We start from the raw sequence: 11,640 nt of genomic DNA on the forward strand, positions 1-11,640 counted from the left end.
GTGTTTGCACATTCTCGCCAGGCCTGCATGGGTTTCCTAGAACAACGGAAGCAAACCATAGAATTCCTACAGTACAGAAGGTGGTCATTCAGCTCATCAAGTCTGCACTGACCCTCTGAAAGAGCACCCTATCTCGGTCAACTCCCCTGCCCTATCATCAGAACCTAACCTCTACATCCCTGCACACTAAGGGGTAACTTAGCATGGCCAATCCACCTAACTTGCACATCTTTGGACTGTGGGAGGAAACCAGAGCACCCGGAGGAAGCCCACGCAGACAAAGGCAGAACATACAAAGCCCACACATACAGTCACCCAAGGCCAGAATGGGACCCGGGTCCCTGACACTGAGAGGCAGCAGTGCTAACCACTGTGCACCAAATCTATGTTCACTTATAAATATCACCTTGAACCATAACTAAAAATTACTTTATAATAATATAATCTTTATTATTGTCACAAGTAGGCTTACATTAACACTGCAATGAAGCTACTGTGAAAAGCCCCTAGTCGCCACACTCCGACGCCGATTCAGGTACACAGATGGAGAATTCAGAATGTCCAATTCACCTTTCGGGACTTGTGGGAGGAAACCGGAGCACCCGGAGGAAATCCACGCAGACAAGGGGAGAACGTGCAGACTCCGCACAGCCAGTGACCCAAGCCGGGAATCGAACCCGGGACCCTGGCGATGTGAAGCAACAGGGCTAACCACTGTACTACCATGCCGCCGATAAGAATCAATCACAACAGTAATCCCTGATTAAAAGAAAGAGAAAAAAAAATTACAAAAACTTCTACATATCTTTCAAACACTTGTTAAAATAGTTGCCTGTTGTCTTCTATCTAAATCCATTGTTTCAATGCCTGCCCCCAATGGGCGTTCTCAAGCTGGCCGCATCCTAAGGGGGCGGGGCTGCACTCCACCTGCGCCGTGTTGGAGTCTGCGCAGATTCGGGGACTGGAGGCCCGAGGCTGCCACAGGGAAGATAAGGTTGGACGCATCATCCGAGCGCAGCAAAGTGCAGTTTTCTCAGTAAAATCGGTGGCCCGTGGCGTCCCGCCGGTAGCCGAAAGTGACGGGCCAATGTTTCGAGTCCAAAGAAGAGTCACATTGGACTCAAAACATTAACTCTGAGTGGAATTTTCCGACCCCATGGGGTGTGTTTTCCTGCCACTCGCCATTGGCCGCCGGTGAGATCTTCCGTTCCCGCCAACGTCTACGACACTCTGCGTGGCCCGCTCGTCCTGGTGCCGGGGAACCCTCCGCGGTGGTGGTGGGGCGGGATTCACCCTCAGCGGGATGGGGAAAATCCCACCCTTTAACTCTGCTTTGCTCTTCACAGCCGCTTCCAGACCCGCTGGGGTTTTCCAGCACTCTCTGTTTTTATTTCAGCTTGCCAGCGTCCACAACATTTAGCTTTTATGTTTGTGCATCCTCGCGAATCTCTTGAATCGCTCCGATGTTCCAGCATCCTTATTGTAGCGTGGAGTCCAATAAAGGGCTCCAAACTCTCGCTGAGGTCTTATTAAGGTCTGATGTACAGGCTTTTAATTATTAGGCTCCCACTTTTTATATCCTGTATCTCCTGTGATCAAATTCCATTAGCTTTGTTTAATCACTTTATCAACCTGAGTTGCTGCCTTAAATGTCCTGTAAACCTTTACCTCTTCCACATTATTGTTCAGAGTATAATTGCTTCAATGACTATAGTTAGGTCTTTTGAACCACAATGTACCACCTGTCACTTACCGACATTGAATTTCAGTTTTTACTCTCATTCCCCATCTTATTAACCCACTGTACAGCTTCTCAAGATTTAATTATATTTCCTATTTTGGTATCAGCTGCAAATTTCATTACCACTCGCTTTAGACAATATCCAACCATTGATGGACACAGTGGACGGAGATAGATCCTGGGGGATACCATTAACCACTCCTCACCATTCTAGGAATCTGTCTCAAATGCTTCCTCTCTTTTTTTCTCGTCCTAACCATTTTGCGATCCCATTTGTTATCTTTCCCATGGAGGGATGGGGGAGACGTTAGCAAAGTGGAAACGTCACTGGCCCAATAATCCAGTGAGCCAGGCTAATGATCTGGGGATTACCGGTTCAAATGGAATTGAAAAGTGATCATGGGACCTTTCTCTTTTGTTTGCAAAAGCCCATCTGGTCCATTGGCGCCCTTTAGGGAAGGAACCCCTTACACGGCCTGGTCTACACCAGGCATTGTCAAACTAGGGTCGCGGGCGGGTGTCGGGAGGCTCGCAGAGCCGTCCGTTGCGGCGCTCCCGATCGCATAAATCCGCGCGCAACAACCGCAGCAGCCGGTTTTTAATAACGGTGGTTGCAAGCGGCCTACAAAACGGCCACAAACATATCAAAAAAATTCAGCCGCACTGCGCATGCGTGCCAGATCATCGGTGCGCATGTGCAAAACTATTCGCATGTGCACCGATGATTGGGCACACATGCGCAGTGCGGCCGCATTTTGTTTATACGGTCGCAGCCTTTTTTTTACAAGTTCGGGGGGCCAAAGGGAACAAAGGGACAAAGGAGCAGGGGCAGCACGGTAGCATTGTGGATAGCACAATTGCTTCACAGCTCCAGGGTCCCAGGTTCAATTCCGGCTTGGGTCACTGTCTGTGCGGAGTCTGCACATCCTCCCCGTGTGTGCGTGGGTTTCCTCCGGGTGCTCCGGTTTCCTCCCACAGTCCAAAGATGTGCAGGTTAGGTGGATTGGCCATGATAAATTGCCCTTAGTGTCCAAAATTGCCCATAGTGTTGGGTGGGGTTACTGGGTTATGGGGATAGGGTGGAGGTGTTGACCTTGGGTAGGGTGCTCTTTCCAAGAGCCGGTGCAGACTCGATGGGCTGAATGGCCTCCTTCTGCACTGTAAATTCTATGATAATCTATGAACCATTGGGGCCAAAGAGACCCAAATCCATTTCCTCCATTTTTGTCAGCAACAAACAAGGTGGATCGCGCAGGTCAGCCAGCGTGGGCCGCGAAGATCGGCCGGCATGGGCCGCAAAAGTCAGCCGGCGTGGGCCTCGAAGGTCGGCCGGTGTGGGCCGCAAAGGTCGGCCGGCGTGGGTCGTGAAGGTCGGCCGGCGTGGGTCGCGAAGGTCAGCCGGGTTGGGTCCCGAAGGTTGCCCGGTTGGTAAAAATGGGTCCCTGGAAAAAAGTTTGAAAAACACTGGTCTACACGACAATGGGGTTGATTCATAACTGCCCTCTAAAATGGTGTGGCAAACCACTCAGTTCAAGGGCAACGAGGGGTGGGCAGCAAATGTTGGCCTTGCCAATGATGCTCACATCCCATGAAATTATTTCATCAATACTTCTTACCCACTAATCTCCCAAAGGCTTTCCTAAAGTCCATATACACTGCATCCACTCTACAATGCTTTGGAATATGTGGTCCGTGCAGATCTATTCAGTTGGACACGGGCCTTCCTGTAGCCTAAGAAAACTAACTAAAAGTCTTATTTTATCCATTGGAATGTGACTCACCTCATGTTGATCATCTCGGGGTTCACCTCCCCTCTGGTATCCTTCTCCTTTGAAGGTGTCAGCTGTTCTGTAAAGGCCAACAGCCTTGACTCCGAGTTGGAAAGCTGTGGATTGAAATCCCATTCTAAAAACTTGAGCACAAAATCAACCTCGGTAAATACTCCCAGAGCAGTACTGAGGAAGGGCTGCGCTGCCGGAGGTGCAGTCTTTTAGGCCGAGACCCAGTCAAGTGGATGGAGTAGATCCTGCAGCACTATTTTGGAGGTGAGCAGGGAATTCCCCTCAGTGCCCTGGCCAATATTCATTGTTCGACTACGATTGCTGAGCGAGAGCTAATCCAGCCGCCATCGGCTCGCCATTTGTGGGATCTTGCTGTGCGCAATTTGCCTGCCCCGTTTCCTACATTACAACAGTCACCACACTTCAAACGAAAGAGAAAATGCTGGAAAATGTCAGCAGGTCTGGCAGCATCTGTAGGGAGAGAAAAGAGCTAACGTTTCGAGTCTGATGGCTCTTTGTCAAAGCTAACAGACAGAGAAAGTGGGAAATATTTGTACTGCGGAGTGAGAATGAGAGATGAGTCATAGCCACAGAAACCCAGGGAAACCGGGTGCTAATGGCCACAGAAACCAAGGGGAAAGAGTGCTAATGGCAGTCCCCAGAGGGAACAAAAGACGTGAGAGGCCAAACAGCAGAGAAACTTACATCAGAGGGTGAACTGTAGATGTAGGGGGAGGGGAAGGGGGAAGCAAAGAGTTCTTGTTAAGGCGTCGAATGATGCGAAGGATGAAATGAAACTGAGGACAGGGACAGCTTTGAGAGAGAGTAAGACGGGGCTGCTGGAGAGAGATGTCGAGTGTCTTCATGTGGCGGCGTATGGCACTGAGAGTGTCTTTCAGGATGCGGCGAGAGCAGCAGTTCGAAGCATGCTGTATATCCTGGAGGTACCTGTAATCCTGGAGGTTACATGCAGGGTGGAATTTAAGGTGAAATCCCCGTGGGGTAAGTCGGAAACGAAGACAGTCACTGAGGTAGGAAATATGGTTGTGGAAGCGACTCTTGGTAAATACCTTGTCCAACATTAAGAGAGAAATGGAAAGCAGTGAAGGTGGAGAGTCGGGGAGGGACATACGGAAATCCTGTCGGAGAGAAGAGCAGTACTTCTTCATGGTAGGCATTCCCGGAAGAGAGGTGGCAGTGAGTTAAACACTGGATAAAAGCAAATTACTGTAATTTGCTATTACTACACTTCAAAAGTACTTCATTGACTGCAAAGTCCTTCAGGATGACCTGAAAGGTGCTACGCGAATGCAAGTCTTTCCTTTCTCTACTGTCCACTGAAAGATTGACGCAAAGTACTTAATAAATAGCTCTGCCACTTTTTAATCATTATCTACAAAATGACAATTCTCCTATCTCAGGGGTCTCATCCCATTTTAATAAGCCTCTTTTGACTAATACTCTTGTAAAATACCTTTGCCGATTTAAACGCATTATTTTCTTTTACGAGGAGATTGATGTTGGTATACATGCTGACCAGAGAATTCTTACCCCCGACACGAGATGCTAATTCGAAAGCATTGGAGCAGCCTGCTGTGGCATTATTTACATGACTTCAGTGAGAAAAATCAGCAGCCGAAACAAATCAGCAAACTCGACATAAATTGAAATTCGGGAGCAGTCATAGTGATGACTGTAATTCTTAGTTGCTCCAGCGATGTCACTACACCATACCTCCATCTGGGCAGGGGCAGGGGCCCCATTTCTCAGACTGACTGTTAGTCCGACAATGAGACGTTCAGTAGCGCCTCTCCCCACTGAGATTTACTTGCAGCTGCCAGTTCACACAAGCTACCTTCTAACCATTAGCCTCAAGGGTCTGCCTATTTAGATCAGCTTCCCCACTTTGAGTATTTGAGCCATTTAAAAAATAACATTCCTTCTGGGGGAAGAGGGTGATAAGGTTGACATTTATTGCCGACCCCTACTGGCCCTTGAGAAGGTGGGGGTGAGCCGCATTCATGAACTGTGATGATACGGGGGGGGGGGGGGGGATCTTACAGAAACATAAAATTATGAAGGGAATAGATAGGATGGATGCGGGGAGGTTGTTTCCACTGGCGGGTGAAAGCAGAACTAGGGGGCATAGCCTCAAAATAAGGGGAAGTAGATTTAGGACTGAGCTCAGGAGGAACTTCTTCACCCAAGTGGTTGTGAATCTACGTAATTCCCTGCCCATTGAAGCAGTTGAGGCTCCTTCATTGAATGATTTCAAGATGAAGTTAGATAGCTTTTTGAAGAATAAAGGAATAAAGGGTTATGGTGTTCGGGCAGGAAAGTGGAGCTGAGTCCACAAAACATCAGCCATGATCTCAATGAATGGCGGAGCAGACTTGAAGGGCCAGATCGCCTACTCCTGATCCTAGTTCTTATGTTCTTATGATACGGGACTGCATGCGTTACATTGTACAGGTGCTCAGCAGACAAAGTGTTAACCTGAGGCTGGAGAGTGCCACAGTGTGATCTATGTAATCACATAGAATCATAGAATTTACGGTGCAGAAGGAGGCCATTCAGCCCATCGAGTCTGCACCGGCTCTTGAAAAGAGCCACCTACTTAAGCCCATGCTTCCACCCTATCCCCGTAACCCAGTAACCCCACCTCACCTTTTTGGACACTAAGAGCAATTTATCATGGCCAATCCACCTAACCTGCACATCTTTGGACTGTGGGAGGAAACCGGAGCACCCAGAGGAAACCCACGCTGACACGGGGAGAACGTGCAGACTCCGCACAAGACAGTGACCCAAGCCGGGAATCGAATCTGGGTCGATGGAGCTGTGAAGCAACTATGCTAACCACTGTGCTACCGTGCTCCGAGAGCAGGCTGGAAGCTACACTCTGTAAGCAGCTAGCCTGCATGGCGGGAGCAACCATCCATAGTTAAAGCCGACCGGTAGAGGTGTTTATGTTTCAACACACAAGCCTCACGATCCAATGAGTGGGACACAACCACAGCGTCATAACAAACCCACATTACGACATGAAGCACTGCAGTCCGTGTGAGAAATGTACCCCTACAGTGCTGCTGGGGAGGGACCTTGACCCAGTGATGGTGAATTAGGCCGGTGTGGGTCCATGTCAGATGGGAAGTTTTTTAAATTTATTCTTTCGTGGGATTTGGGTGTAGCTGACCAGGCCAACATTTGTTGCCTATCTCTAATTGCCCTTGAGAAGCTGGTGGTGAGTTGTCTTCTTGAACTGCTGAAGTCCACGTGGTGTAGGTACATCTACAGTGCTGTCAAGAAGGGAGTTCCAGGATTTTGATCTTGCCTGTGACTTGGAGGGTAACTTGGACGAGATGTTTTTCCAATGGGCCTACTGCCTGTGGTGATAGGCATCACTGTAGACACAAAGGGTTAATATAGATACACTAGGACTGAGTAAACACTAGAGGGAGCACCAGAGACATATGACATGCAGACAGACAGCTAATGAACACATAGAATAGGACACAACCAATGGGCAGTCAAGACACCCAGAGGTGACACTACCACAAGGGGGCAACCCATATAAAAGGACAGGGCACACATGTTCTTTCTCTTTTCCACAGGCGACACTCAGAGAGACAGGGGCAGATCAGGAAGCATCACACCCACCGCATGGATTAGAGCAGACTGGTTAGTTAGACTGAGTTACTATAGCAAGATTAGCAGGAGAGCCGAACTCAAGTAGGAGAATTGTTAACTGTTCAATAAATGTGTTAAACCTATCTCAAAGTCTGAACCTTCCTTTGTCAGAGTATACATCAAGGAAGCAGCTTATGCTACATGAAGAAGCATAACGCAACACTGCCCTTGTCCTTACATTGTCCTGCTGCGCGTATCCTTTGAATTGCAAGCCTTAAAGGGACAGGCCAAGTTAAGCATAACTCCATTTTATCAGCTGAATGTTAAAGGGTTGCATCAGAATATCGATATCTGAGGGCAGGACAGGTCTGTCAGACCAGATATACTGCTGCGCAGCAAACCCATTGAACAGCGTGTACCTTGCATTCATGTGTAACTTCCATTGCCCTCTCATTTTAAATGGTCCCTCCTTGACAAATGGAAGAAATATTGTCGATCCACAACCTCCTGCACAGTATCCTTTCTGCTGCGTGTGACCAGAATCCTGATAAATGTCACATCTTGAACCTTGCACCGTCTATGTTTCATGCTTCTTGTCTCCTATCCTGGACAAATTAATCAAAGTCTGAGTATGTACTCTGTTAAATTAAATATGAATATCAGTGCATGGAGTAATCTACCCAGAGGATGTTTCTTTGCTCCTGTGGGGTGGAATAGCCCTGAAGACCTGTAATTGTCTGAAGAAGTCGTTGGAAGTACACCAAGTGGGCAGAAGGCAACGTTTGAAGAGACCAATTATACCATGAGTAATGTCAATAGTCATTAGAACTCCTATTTTGCTCTGCCTGATCAAAACAAAACCACGTGCCAGGTTTAAAAAATAACAATTTATGGGGTGTGGGTGTAGCTGGCTAGGCCAGTGTTTGCTGCCCATCACTAATTTCCCTTGAGAAGGTAATGGTGAGCTGCCTTCTTGAACCGCTGCAGGTACACCCACAGCATCGTTAAGGCATGGGGGGCGCGATTCTCCGACCCCCCACCGGGTCGGAGAATCACGGGGGCTGGCGTGAATCCCGCCCCCGCCGTGTCCTGAATACTCCGCCACCAGAGATTCGGCAGGTGCCGCGCGGGTCGGCGGGTATCGCGCCGGTCGGCGGGCCCACCCCTAGCGATTCTCTGGCCCGCGATGGGCCGAAGTCCCGCCGCTGTCAACCCTCGCCCTCCGGCGTGGATTAAACCACCTTTTGAACGGGGGGACACGGCGGCGCGGGAAGGCTCCGGGGTCCTGGGGGGGGGGGGGGGGCGCGGGGCGATCTGGCCCCGGGGGGTGCCCCACGGTGGCCTGGCCCATGATCGGGGCCCACCGATCCGCGGGTGGGCCTGTGCCGTGGGGGCACTCTTTTTCTTCCGCCTTCGCCATGGTCTTCACTATGGCAGAGGCGGAAGAGACCCCCTCCCCTGCGCATGCGCGGGGATGCCGTGAGCAGCCGCTCATGCTCCCGCGCATGCGTCGCCCGGCGAAGACCTTTCGGCGCCGGCTGGCGTGGTGCCAAAGGCCTACCCTGCCAGCCGGCGGAGCGGAAACCACTCCATCGTGGGCCTAGCCCCTCAAGGTGAGGGCCTGGCCCCTAAAGGTGCGGAGAATTCCTCACCTTTGGGGCGGCGCGACGCCGGAGTGGTTCCCGCCACTCCATTACGCTGGAACCCCCCGCCCCGTCAGGTAAGGGAGAATCCCGCCCCAGATTCCGGAATGCTTTACCCATGTTCAAAAGTATAAAATGAAGCAAAACCTTACTCATAGTCGTGGCCGAGTGGTTAAGGCGATGGACTAGAAATTCACTGGGGTTTTTGTCACGCAGGTTCGAATCCTGTGGACTATGTGCCTTCCTTTTTTTCGGGGCAGCACGGTAGCACAGTGGTTACCAATGTTGCTTCAAAGCGCCACGGTCCCAGGTTCGATTCCCGGCTTGGGTCACTGTCTGTGCCGAGCCTGCACGTTCTCCCCGGGTCTGCGTGGGTTTCCTCCGGGTGCTCCGGTTTCCAACCACAGTCCAAAGATGCGCAGGTTAGGTGGATTGGCCATGATAAATTGCCCATAATGTCCAAAATGGTTAGATGGGGGTTACTGGGTTAAAGGGATAGGGTGGAGGTGTGGACTTGGTAAGGGTACTCTTTCCAAGGGCCGGTGCATACTCGATGGGCCGAATGGTCTCCTTCTGCACTGTAACTTCAATGTAATAAAGACCGTCCTTAAAAAATGACAGTTGAAACGATGCGGCACGTTAAAATCAACTTGGAATCGCATGTTGTGAGCTCGACGGGCGGCCGCGGTTTCACAAGCTCCGGCTCTGCTCATCTTTCGGGCTTTGTTTTTATCCTTGGGCACATCTCTTTCTTTGTCTTTTCGTGGTTTGCCCAGTTCATGCTATGTATCGAGAGTTGTTTCACAACCCCAATGAGGTTAGGTAAAAGGCTTTAGTCCTCATTGAGGCTTGGCAGCTGGAGGGAGGCGGGGTGGGGCCCTGTCTTTGGTGACACAGGTGCTTTTGAGGGGATTGCCGCCCTCACGGTATGGTATTCGCCGTCGGATGGTGGAGCCAGCGATGAAGTTAATCCATCCGATTATCTTGCAATGCGGGACTTCAAAGCAGACAGTGGCCCAGCAGGGAATCGAACCTGGGACCCTGGCGCTGTGAAGCCACAGTGCTATCCACTTGTGCTGCAGTGCTGCCCTTACTAACCCAGTGATGAAACCACTGCACTGCCACCACCTTCCCGAGAATAGCTGACACGGCTAACAGTAGAGCTCTCCCTCGTAACCTCAATGGAACATGCACCGAGATTTTATGCTCAAGTCTTTCAAGTGAAACTTGAACACTTCTGATTCAGACGCAAAAGTAATAATAATAATAATTGCTTATTGTCACAAGTAGGCTTCAATGAAGTTACTGTGAAAAGCCCCTAGTTGCCACATTCCGGCACCGGTTCGGGGAGGCCGGAACGGTAATTGAACGCGCGCTGCAGGCATTGTTCTGTGTTACAAGCCAGCTGTTTAGCCCACTGTGCTATACCAGCCCCTAAGTACTACCTGTTGTGCCACAGTTGACAACTCAAAGCCCTTATGAAGTGAGCATGTGTTAAAACTAACTTACAGCTCTTGAAGGTAGTCTGTCCCTCTTAAAGGGAAACTGCACTGAATCAAAGGAGGCTATTACTGAATGAGAGTGCTGCAACTGGAGGCTGGTCACCATGACCACTGGAGCAGACCTCCAGCTGTTCAACTGCTCCCACCAATTGCAAAATATAATAATAATAATCTTTATTGTCGCAAGTAGGCTTACATTAACACTGCAATGAAGTCACTGTAAAAATCCCCTAGTCGCCACATTCCGGCGCCTATTTGGGTCCATGGAGGGAGAATTCAGAATGTCCAATTCACCTAATTGAGGGATTCTCCTTTCGCGGGCCTAAGTACCCACGCCGGCGGGAAAATCGACACGAACCACTCCGGCGTCAACAGCCCACGAAAGTGCGGAATTCTCCACACTTCCGGGGGCTAGGTGGACGGCGAAAGATTGGCGCCGCGCCAGCCAGCGCCGAAGTGACTGGGCGAGTCCACGCATGCGCCAAAGGGCTGGCGTGATCCCGCGCATGCGCGGAACCACCGGCATGGTTCCGCGCCTGCGCAGACCAGCCGGCGTATTCTGCCGCATGCGCAGGGGATCGTCTTCTCCGCGCCGGCCATGGCGGAGCCCTACAGGGGCCGGCGCGGAAGGAAGAAGTTCCCCCACGGCACAGGCGAGACCGCAGATCAGTGGGCCCCGATCGCGGGCCAGGCCACCATGGCCCCCGCCACCCCCCCCCCCCCGCTGGGTCGGATCCACCCGCGCCCTCCCAAGGACCGCCCCAGCTGACTTACCTGCCAGGTCCCTCCGTGTGGGATCATGTCTAACCCACGCCGGCGGGACTGGCCAAAAACAGACGGCCGCTCGGCCCATCAGGGCCTGCAGCATTGCCGGGGGGGGGGACCCTGCCAACAGCCCCCGACCGGCGTGACGTGAACCCCGCCTCTGCCTGAAAACTGGCGCCGGAGAATACGGCAGCCAGCGTCGGGACAGCGGGGAGGAATTTGCGCCCCCCCCCCCCCCCCGGTGATTCTCTGGCCCGGCGGGGGAGGGGAGGGAGGTCAGAGAATCCCGCTGACCATCTCTGAGAGCGCAGCACTCCCCCAGCCCTGTACTGGTGCGTCAGCCTAGATTTTGTTTTGTGTTCGCCATCTCATGAGTCCAGAAGTAAGACTGCTCGCGGCTGAGTCCCATCTGACATGTGTTGGAATTTGACCACATGGGAGGCCCATATCAGAATATGTCTGATGTTAGAGGGGAAACCTGGAGGTGAATGAGTCCCTATGTGTCTGCCCTTATCCTTCTAGGCAGTGATGGTCACTGCTTTGTTAGGAGGAGGGCTGATGTGGATGGGAATGTTTCG

This window comes from Scyliorhinus torazame, chromosome 2, assembly GCF_047496885.1.
Source record: "Scyliorhinus torazame isolate Kashiwa2021f chromosome 2, sScyTor2.1, whole genome shotgun sequence".
In the NCBI taxonomy this organism is placed as follows: Eukaryota; Metazoa; Chordata; class Chondrichthyes; order Carcharhiniformes; family Scyliorhinidae; genus Scyliorhinus; species Scyliorhinus torazame.